The sequence below is a fragment of the Amblyraja radiata genome, chromosome 5 (genome assembly GCF_010909765.2).
Source record: "Amblyraja radiata isolate CabotCenter1 chromosome 5, sAmbRad1.1.pri, whole genome shotgun sequence".
NCBI lineage: Eukaryota > Metazoa > Chordata > Chondrichthyes > Rajiformes > Rajidae > Amblyraja > Amblyraja radiata.
This window is the reverse complement of record NC_045960.1, coordinates 102,854,595-102,866,279: the sequence shown is the minus strand read 5'-3', so window position 1 is coordinate 102,866,279 and position 11,685 is coordinate 102,854,595.

Here is an 11,685-nt window from a genome sequence, read left to right as displayed (position 1 = left end):
GTATCTTTTATACTGAGCTCCATCCCTAAATCTGGGACAAAAAATAAAATGTGTCTCATGATTAATTCCCAGCATGAGGGTGTAATTACCGCTGCTTAGAAACTCCTAACCACAGGAATAATAATCTGTGAAAGAAAGGAAAGATACTTATTATGTAATTCAATGACGGTGATACTTTCTTGTCTAGGGACAATTTACAATTTTTACCGAAGGCAATAAACCTACAAAACTTGCACGTCTTTGGATTGTGGGAACAAACATGAGTGCCTGGAGTAAATCCACGCGGTCACAGGGAGAACGTACAAACTCCGAACAGACAGCACCCGTAGTCAGTCGTCTTGTTCATGTAGTGTACTTTTCAATGTTTAGTTCAGAGTTTAATTTAGAAATACAGCATGGTAACAGGCCAGTTGGCCCACCGAGTCCATGCCAATCATCGATAACCCGTACATACTATCGCTCCTCGACACTAGTGGCAATTTACAGAGGCCAATTACCCTACAAACCTGCACGTTGCAGAATGTGAATGGAGGATGAAATCCAAAGCGGTCACGGGGAGAATGCACGCATAGACAGCACCCGTAGTCAGGTTCGAACCCGGGTCTCTGGCGCTGTAAAGGCAACAACTCTACCACTGCGCCACCGTGCCACCCAAAAGAGACATTTGTCTCTCGAGTCTTTCCTTCAAATGTTCTTAAAAGAGACACATTGGGGTTAATTTAATGCACTAATTTTCTATATTGAACAACTACAATTCTTCATGAGCTCTCAAAGCCATCAGCGAATGCAAGGAAATTATGTAATTGTTATACAGCAAAGTAGCTGTAAATTTAAATGAGCACTGAAACACAGAAGTGTGGAATTGATCAGATCTGGATATCTGCTTTCCATTTTGTGAACATTTGATTGACACTAAATCAGGCTTTGAGACTTGATTGGTTTAATGTAAGGTGAAAAGATATCGCAGGGGAGGAGAGATTGGAGGCTGATAAGTAGTTTAATGCTTGAATAGATTTTTATTGTATTTTCTTTCTCTCCTGAGGTTTGTTGCTGCAGCATAAACATAAGATATTCTCTACACAACTGCTTAGTTGTGCAGTGAATTTTATATTCATGCCCACAGCACCTGCCCAAAACAACTGCAAAGAAAAGTTTATTTCTTTTTGGAGTTAAGAGACTTGGAAAGAAAAGCTAAACTTGTAGGGCTGGATGGTGGTGCAGCGGTAGAGTTGCTGCCTTACAGCGCCAGAGACCTGGGTTCGATCCTGGCTCTGGGTGCTGTCTGTATGGAGATTTGTACGTTCTCCCCGTGTCCTGCGTGGGTTTTCTCCGGGTGCTCTGGTTTCCTCCCACACTCCCAACAAACTCCCAGGTTTGTAGGTTGATTGGCTGCGGTAAAATTGTAAATCGTCCCTAGTGTGTGTAGGATAGTGTTAGTGTACGGAGATCTCTGGTTGGCGTTGACTCAATGGGCCAAAGGGACTGTTTTTGCGCTGGATGTCTTAATTAAAGTCTAAAGTCTGTTCAGTTCTGTAGCATGGTCCATTTCCTTTAACTGTATCCAATATCCTCAGACATTTTTTTAATGTCATTGTGAAACGACCAAAATCACTCGAAATTGGCTCCTGTGACAATGAAGATCTTGGGAAATAGCCAAAACACATCACCAAGTTGGTATTTCTGCCCAGCCAACTGGTAGAGCGAGGATGGCCGGTAGGAGGGTGAGCCGTGGTTAATTGGCTTGGTAGAAATTGTAAATTGTCCCTAGAGTGTGTAGGATAGTGTTATTATGCCCCTGTCCCACTTAGGAAACCTGAACGGAAACCTCTGGAGGTTCCCGGAGGTTCCCAGAGGTTTTTGTCAGTCTATCTACCTGCTACCACTACCTGCAACCTCCGGCAAACCACCTGCAACCTCCGGGAACCACATGGAAACCTTGGGTGGGGCGCAAAGTCTCTAGAGGTTTCCGTTCAGATTTCCTACGTGGGACAGGGGCATTAGTGTGCGGGGATCACTGGTCAGCGCGGACTTGGCGGGACCTGTTTCTACGCTGTATCATTAAACTACACTATCACTAAACTAAACTAAAAATATCAAGAAGATGCCTTCCGCGTTTGGAAGTGTAGTTCAAAGTTCACATATTTTGCTCAAAATTTCATGAAAGATTTTCCATTGGTTTCTGATGAACCACATATGCACCTTCAGAGAAGAAAGTCTCTCACACAGTTATTTGAGAAGGAGAGGTTATTTGTGAGGCTACAGTGAATAATGCCGTAGTTGCGCGTAATCTGTTCGATACCCTTAACTTTGCTTCTCGGGCAAGTTGAAGATCTAACCTCCTGTTAATGTCAATCTCAAGGAGTGACTCGAGCTTTGAAGTCATTGACAGGGTGGCATGCTGGTGCAGCAGTAGAGCTACTGCCTTACAGCATCAGAGACCCGGGTTCAATCCTGACTACGGGTGCTGTCTGTATGGATTTTGGACGTTCTTTCTGTGACTTGCATGGGTTTTCTCTGGGTGCTCCAGTTTCCTCCCACACTACAGAGATGTACAGGTTTGTAGGTTAATTGGCTTGGTATAAATGTAATTTGTCCCTCGCATGTGTAGGATAGTGTTAGTTTACTGTCACGTGTATCGAGGTACAGTGAAAAGCTCTTGTTGCGTGATAATCAGTCAGCGGAAAGACAATACATGATTACAATCGAGCAGGGCCGGATTTACGTATAAACTTCACAAGCTTAAGATTTGGGCCTCTTGAGATCTAGGGGGGCCTCGGCAGGGCCAGATTTACCTACAGGCCTCATTGGCTGAAGCTTAGGGCCTCAAAATCTAGAGGGCCTTCGGCCAAGGTGTTTTTTTCCCAGAGTAAAAAAAATCCAGAGAAAAAAAAATTGGAGCGCTATCAGCGTTTCCACTTTGACGGAAATTCTGGTTCCGGCCCGCTGGAAGTTTTGGGGAAAAAAATTGCGATCATCCACGCCTGCGCAGTTGGGGGAAGCCGGTGGCGCAGTAGCAACGCAAAATGACGCTGTCTTTCCGCTCGTGTGCAGTGGGCCCAGGCGGGTTCAGATCTCCATTTGCACTCCACACAATCACCTCAATGCTCTGTGTCTACTCCAGGTAAGTAGTGAAATATGCATTTGCGGAGTGCCCGTTTCTCTGGGCCGATGGGGGGCTGCAGGTGAATGCGGCGCGGAGTTGGAGCTTCGCTGCATGGGAGGGAGAGAGGGGGGGGAATGAGAGAGAGGGGGGGATGTGAGAGGGGGAAAAGAGGAGGTTGAGATAGAGGTGTGAGTGAGAGGGAGGGGTGGAACAGAGAGAGAGAGGGGGATGGGGAGAGAGAGAGGGGGAAGGGGGGGGAGGGAGAGAGCGAGAGATGGGGAGGGAGAGAGAGGTGGAGGGAGAGGGAGGGGGAGGAGGAGGGGAGAGGGAAAGGGGGGATATCTTTAGTGAGATTGCAAAATTAAGGTAGGTTTTAGAGCAATTATATTTTCTCCTCATGAATAATATCAAACAATTGGAACTGCTTTCTTTTCCTTGATAACAATACTGAAAAATATGAATTCCATAGTTTGCGACTTTCATTTTGCATCATATTTTTAATGTGCACACACTAACACAGTCGAACAGTAACAGGCAATCAAATCAACACACAAAACATTTTCTAAAAAAAAGGTTTTATTTACTGCAAAAACTTACAGTATTTTATTTGCAGTGTCTGCATGCTCCTTTATAACATTTTACATAACATTTTACAGTACAACTTCATTATTTAAACAAGGACAGCTTTAATTCTTGATTTAAAAAAATGTATACTGAGTCCATCATCCCCATCATCCCATTCCAACCACTCATTACTCTTGACTCAACCAAAATTATTTCTGAAATATTGCAAAAATTCCAAAATAAGGTTCAAAATGCACCGGAGAGCATCTGAAACCCCAGAGTTTACAGGACCTGCTTCCAGCCACAAGGCTCTTTCAGCTTCGCGCTTGTGATATGCACTGCGTGCACTTATTTCACATAAAATTTTTGTAATCCTGCCATGTCACCCTACTTTTTGAAAAGCTTCATACGGGCCTGGTGTATAATATTTTTGACTGTCATAGGCCTTTCTTACATGTGCTGTCACAACGCACTGTAGTCTCTAAACAACACTTCAATAATTTTCGTTGCCCTCCATTTCAGAATAATAATGTTTTAAGCTGATAACTCGACACTAGCACTGGCAATAAATAAAAAGCGCAGCTTTCCAGCCCTTATCTCATTGGACACGCTCGGCTGCACATCTGGTGGACTCTTCCATCTTCCTCTCATCGTGGGGGTGGGGGATTGGGAGGGGCCTCACAAGTGGAATAACCTAGGGCCTCTAACCATCTAAATCCAGCCCTGGAATCGAGCCATCCACAGTATATTGATACAGATGTTAGTGTGCGGGGATCGCTGGTCGGCGGAAGGGTCTGTTTCCATGCTGTATCTCTGAGCTAAACTAAACTAAGAAAAAGACCTGTCTCTTCCAGAGGGAATTTCCCAAATGGTGGCTTCACGTGGTCACGTTAACTGATGGAGTCAGATTTCTGACCCACTATTGTTTTTAGTGCAATAACCCCTCATCCAGGCCCAGCACGTCTGCTCACAGTTAAAATTCCTCCCGTAAGCTCCACTGACCTACATTCAGGAAATGATTTTTCACATGAATATGAGTGTAAATCTGGAAATCTTAAAAACACTCTTCTCAAAACCTGTTGAGGCCAGGTCTATTCAGGTGAAGGTATTGAAAGATGCAAAGGGAGTAAATAGAGAGGCGTTTCATTCGTGATTTATTGTTTTGATTTCAGGCTGAAGTGACTAAATGAGCTTCCTTGTTAGAATCTTCCTACACAACGGAACTATTTGTTATGGTCTACAATCTGTGCACTCCACATTTCCACAGGGAGATTTGTGCAATTTTATATTGTATTACAGGTCCACCACCCATTTTACGGAAAATCGCCTTTCTGGATTATCCATTTTGCAGGACCAACGGTACTGAGAGGAGTCCAATGGTACCGGAACGGTCCGCCTGCGTCGCGAGGGGTCGTGACACCGGCCCGCAAGGTCGGCCGCGGACGTCGGCTATGGGAATGGATCTGACAGCTCCGGCCGGGCTGGAGTTCCAGAGACCCAGCCGCAGGGGGGCAAATTCCATCCGCTGATCGGCCGCGGAAGTCACAGAAACATAGAAAATAGGTGCAGGAGTAGGCTATTCGGCCCTTCGAGCCTGCACCGCCATACAATATGATCATGGCTGATCATCCAATTCAGTATGATCAGCCATGATCATATTGAATGACGGTGCAGGCTCGAAGGGCCGAATGGCCTACTCCTGCACCTATTTTCTATGTTTCTATGTTTCTATGTATCCTGTACCTGCCTTCTCTCCATACCCGCTGACCCCTTTAGCCACAAGGGCCACATCTAACTCCCTGTTTTAAAAACATAGAAAATAGGTGCAGGAGTAGGCCATTCGGTCCTTCGAGCCTGCACTGCCATTCAATATGATCATGGCTGATCATCCAACTCAGTATCCTGTACCTGCCTTCTCTCCATACCCCCTGATCCCTTTAGCCACAAGGGCCACATCTAACTCCCTCTTAAATATAGCCAATGAACTGGCCTCAACTACCTTCTGTGGCAGAGAGTTCCAGAGATTCGCCACTCTCTGTGTGAAAAATGTTTTTCTCATCTCGGTCCTAAAAGATTTCCCCTTTATCCTTAAATTGTGACCCCTTGTCCTGGACTTCCCCAACATCGGGAACAATCTTCCTGCATCTAGCCTGTCCAACCCCTTAAGAATTTTGTAAGTTTCTGTAAAATCCCCCCTCAATCTTCTAAATTCTAGCGAGTACAAGCCGAGTCTATCCAGTCTTTCTTCATATGAAAGTCCTGACATCCCAGGAATCAGTCTGGTGAACCTTCTCTGTACTCCCTCTCTGGCAAGAATGTCTTACCTCAGATTTGGAGACCAAAACTGTACACAAAAAGTCCCGAGGAGGTCAAGATCTGCCGCCTCGCCCGGCCTCGATGCCACAATTTGTTGGGGACTTCTTGGGGGGTAGTTTCAAGTGCGCTCTTGTGATTTTGTCCGGATTAAAGGAGGCGGCGGACCATCAGTTATCGGAAAATCGGTAGTGGATCTATACTCAACAATCTGTACTCTAAAGCTCTTCCTGGAGGCGTACAGAGATCTGCTTCTATGGCAGCCCCTGAGAATCAATGATGATTTGATTCTACTTGTTTGGAGGATTCTGATTGAGTAATTACTCCAATGAAGGGCCCACAGGTTCTGCCACAGAATATGTTTCCACGCTATGTATCCAAAGTCTAACTTCTGTCTGAGTACCCACACTGAATTCAGCTACGTACATTGCAGGCACAGCACCTCATATTTTGCTTGGGCAGCTTACAACTCAGCAGTATGAAGATTGATTTTATCTAACGTCATGTAACCCTTGCCCTCCCTCTCTCTCCGTCCCTCCCCCACCCTAGTCGTCGTACCAGTTTCAATGTCGTGCTGGTGAGTTTCATTGGCTGTAACGGTGATGGTGGCGCAGCGGTATAGTTGCTGCCTTACAGCGAATGCAGCGCCGGAGACCCGGGTTCGAACTCGACTACGGGTGCTGTCTGTGCGGAGTTTGTACGTTCACTCCGTGACCTGCGTGGGTTTTCTCCAAGATCTTCGGTTTCCTCCCACACTCCAAAGACGTACAGGTTTGTAGGTTAATTGGCTTGGTAAATGTAAAAATTGTCGCTAGTGGGTGTAGAGGAGTGTTAATGTGCGGGGATCGCTGGTCTCTTCTTTCCCTTTCCCCTGACTGAAGAAGGGCCTCGACCCAAAACATCACTTATTCCTTTTCTCCAGAGATGCTGCCTGACCCTCTGAGTTACTCCAGCTTTTCGTGTCAATCTTTGGATTAAACCAGCATCTGCAGTTCCTTCCTACACATACTGAATTCAGCTCTGTTGACTGCTTCAGGCATTTATGTATGTTAGCTAAATGTTCACGGCGGGAGTCGGTCTTCCTTGGCGGCGGCCCACCGGGTCTACTCATAGTTTGTCATCTGAATTCCCAGTGGCACTGCTGACTGTAAATATATGCCTTTTCATTTCTGTGTCCTTATATTACACTGTCTGCATCTACAAACACACACAATGTCACTTTAAGATAAAGTGGAGCAGTGGTAGAGTTGCTGCCTTACAGCGCTCTCTGCACCAGAGACCCAGGTTCAATCCTGACTATGGGTGCTGTCTATACGGAGTTTGTACGTTCTCCCCATGGACCGCGTGGGTTTTCTCAGAGATCTTTGGTTTCCTCCCAAACTCCAGAGACGTACAGGTTTGTATGTTAATTGGCTTGGTATAAAATGTAAAATTGTCCATAACGTGTGTAGGATAGTGGTAATGTGCAGGGATCACTGGTCGGTGTGGACTCGGTGGGCCGAAGGGCCTGTTTCCGCACTGTATCTCTAAACTGAACTGCTGGGTTAAATGCGTTAGTCACAGTTTAACTTACCCTGCTGTTTTACGGTTAATAAATTACTTTTCTCACGGTGGGATGGGCTGAGAGGATGGTGGAGGTAGTGGTGGGGAGTGAGGGGGGGGGGGGGGAGTTAGTGTCGGGAGGCAGCTCTGTGAAGCATTTGTTTCATTAGCCAAACCGAAACGTCGTGAAAGCCCTGTTTGCTAAAGGAATGATTAACTTGTTAAGTAGGCAAGCAAGAAAGAGAGGGAGAAACCCACTTATATGGGAAGGTATCCATCATGAAAGAAACACTATCCTTTTGTGAGCTGAAGTGGGGTTACGTTAAGACATTACAAAACTTCAAACACAGGCAACATTTTTGATTTCCATATCCCACCCTGTAGATACCGTTTGAAGCCTTCTTGGTGAACAAGGTCATAAAAACGCAAATAAATTAAAAAGAACATAACACTGGGCATGGGACAAGCCAATTATTTTCAAAAACTTTAGAACATTTATTCTGCAAAGGATCTGCATATTTTTGAAAGGATTGTTACACTCAATTAATCTAACACTTCAAGCTCTGACCCGGGTCATTTCATGCAAGGCATTTTATTGAATGTTTCCCATTCCATTAAATCCCTTGTGGGATAACATAGCACTCGTGTGAACTAATGGTCAGCATGGACACGGTGGGCCAAAGGGCCTGTTTCCCTGCTGTCAGTTTAGTTTAGTTTAGTTTGTGCGGCACGGTGGCGCAGCGGTAGAGTTGCTGCTTTACAGCGCCAGAGGCCCAGGTTCGATCCTGACTACGGGTGCTGTCTGTATGGAGTTTATACGTTCTCTCCATGACCACGTGAGTTTTCTACGAGAACTTCGGTTTCGTCACATACCCCAAAGAGTACAGATTTGTAGGTTAATTGGCTTGGTATAAATATAAAAACTTGTCCCTAATGTAGGATAGTGTTAATGTGTGGGGATCGCTGGTTGGTGCGGACTCGGTGGGATGAAGTAGGTATGTTGCAAAGCCTACCTGAAGCGTCTTTGAAAATCTGCCGCTACGGGTGTGCGCGATTTTGGCGCCGTTTAGAGGGGGCGGGTTTAAAACGCGATTTTCTCTAGGCTGTTCAAATCGAGGATGTTCAGCCTAGTTAATTATTAACGAAAAATCGCTGGAAGACCCCGTCGCAAAAGCTATTATTAGGTTTAAAGGCCTCGTATAATAGTTATAATAGTTTAAAAATCAATCTCTAAACCCGCGACTGCCAGCAACCGCAGGGTCTCATAAAGAAAATAGCAGAAGTTAGGTTGTATATTTTTACATTAAAAAGGGCTTCTAAAGATCCCTTTATACAAAATTTAATATTGCGAGTAGCTCATTTTGGGCAAATTATATCGCGCAGTATTTTTCTGGGCATTTGGGGCACAAATCTACCGCAATGTGAACGTTCTAAACCAGCGCGTTCCACAGGGACCCACTGGAAAGCTGATTTAAATGGACATTTATTTACAGCAATTGAACACTGAATTCCTTCCATTTGGCCTATAAATTAATGTAAATGAGATTTAAAAATCATGTTTTATTGTGAATTATTTGTGAATATTATTTGGACATTTAGGCTATTTAAAAATGTTAATAATTTATTAAGAAATGGATAGATGTTTAGATCTAGTATTGAAGTCTGAAATTAGCTACAATTAGGTAACTAACTAATTATATGCTTTAATTTCAGGTCATCCAAGTAAGATTATTTTATATTTGTTTCAGAATGCTTCAATCTATGATAACTGAAAATTTCATTCAGTTCTCTTAATTTTTAAGAAAGTTATGGGCTTTTGACTGTTCACGATCACAACTTTTTTGTTATGTCCATAGAAAATCAATAGGGAACAAGATGCTCATTTCCGAGTATGAAAATGGCCATAACTTTTTAAATACTTGAGATATGAAAGTGAATTAGGTGTCAAATTAAACTTATTTTTATGCTTTATCTGATGGGATAAATTACAGACTTAATTTTTAAAATCTCAAAATTTTGTAACATTGCTAGATGAAGGGCCTATTTCTGCGCTGTATCTCTAAACTAAACTAAACTAAACTAGTTTAGAGATACAGTGTATACTTTCTGTAATATTGATCTCTCCGTGCCTAACATGGCTCATAAGGTCATAACGTCATAAGGTCATACGCGATGAATGAATGAATGAATGAATGAATGAATGAATGAATGCATCAACTACACAGAGGATCTGCAAAGAAAATCTGAGATCATGCAACTTGTATTAAATCCTTGATTTGCCTTTACATTTCCTTTTATATCAGGAGACACCTCATAATCTTTTTTCAACATTTTTTTTATTTTTTAGTATGTTTTAAAGTATGTGTTTAATGTTCCTTTGTGTGTTTTGTGTGGGGGGTGGTGTGGGGGGGTGAGGGGGAAACCGTTTTGGCCGCCTCCTCCATGGAGAGGCGACTTTTTCCAGGTCGCCTCCCCCGTGGCCTAACAACAAGGACCGGCGCGGCCTTTCCACGGAGACGCGCTTGGGGCTTCAGCGGCGGGCGCAGCGTGGACTCTCGGCGTGGAGCGGGCGAGCCCTCACTGGGGCTCGCTGGAGGGGAGCGCTCCGTTTCGCTGGCCCGGGGCAGCCTGAAGCCTGAAGTCGCGGTCTGCAGAGCTCCAGCTGGTGCGGCGTCTACAACCCGGGATCCCTCGTGGGGGACCCGGGGGGGGAAGAAGAAGCCACCACCGCCGGCCCGCGGCCAACTTCTACCGCGGGCCCGGCATGGACTTACCATCACCCCTGGAGGGGAGCTTCGACCGCCGGCCCTGCAGTCTACGGTGCTTCTGGCTGCGGGGGAGACTTTAAATCTCGACCGCCGGCCTGCGGCCTACAACAACTTAAAGCCGCGGTCTCCGGTGAGGAAGAGCCGATCCTGGACTGATTCTGGACTCTGGTCCTGTCCACGGGGGGGAAATGGCGGAGGACTGGCCAAATTATGTGCCTTCCACCACAGTGATGAATGCTGTGGTGGATATTTGTGTTAGAGTTTTATTGTGGTTGTGTGTTCTTTATTATTGTACCGCTGCTGATAACCCAAATTCCACCGACCCTGGTTGTGTGATAATAAATTCTATCTAATTCTAATTCTAATAAAAGTATTTCAAATTATGAGAGGCATAGCTGGCGAGACAGTCAGAGAACCTTTCTCCCAGGATGGAAATATTAAAGACTAGAGGGCATATCTTTAAAGTGACATGGACATAATTTAAAGGAGATGTGCAAGACCAGTTTTCAGATTCGAGATACAGAGATGCAGCACGTAAATGGGCCGTTCGGTCCGCCAAGTCCGCGCCGACCAACGATCCCCGCACACTAACAATATCCTACACACACTAAAGACAATTAATTTTTTTTTACCAAAAGCCAATTAACCTACAAACCTGTTTGTGTTTGGAGTGTGGGGGGAAAACCGAAGTTCCTGGAGAAAACCCACACGGTCACGGGGAGAATGCACTAACTCCGTACAGACAGCACCCGCAGTCAGCTTAGAGCCGGGTCTCTGGCGCTGTAAGACAGCAATTCCACTGCTGCGCCACCGTGCCACCCCTTACACAGAATGATGGATGTCTGGAACAAGCTGCCAGGTGTTTTGGTGGAGGTAGATACAATAGTGGCATTGAAGAGGCTTTTAGATAGCCATATGGATATGCATGGAATGGAGGTAATGGAGAGATATGATCATAAGCAGGCAGATCAGAATATGTCTCTGCATCATGCTTGGCATAGACACTGTATCCTGGTAGGGTCACTCATGGCGGTAAGGTCGAGGGGGTTGGTCTCTGAAAAAGAGCATTCCAACCAAGACCTTAACGGTGGAACAGGCGGAGGACGATGGCTGACCTTAGTGGAGCGTCACAACGGCTGGGAAGGCGGATGAAGGCAGCAGCAGAAAAGGGTCTCCGGTCGTCTTGGACACCATGCCAATGGATCCTGACCCAGATCTGTCAAGGACCGTGGGGTGGCTGTATGTGCACCAGTCTCCCCACGTTAAATAAAGTCACGTATAGGGAATAACACCCTGGTGACATGCCTAAGAATGTCCTCTGGTCCCAGACTCTCCCACTAGTAGAAACATCCTCTCCACATCCACTCTATCCAGTCCTTTCACTATTCTAGTTGG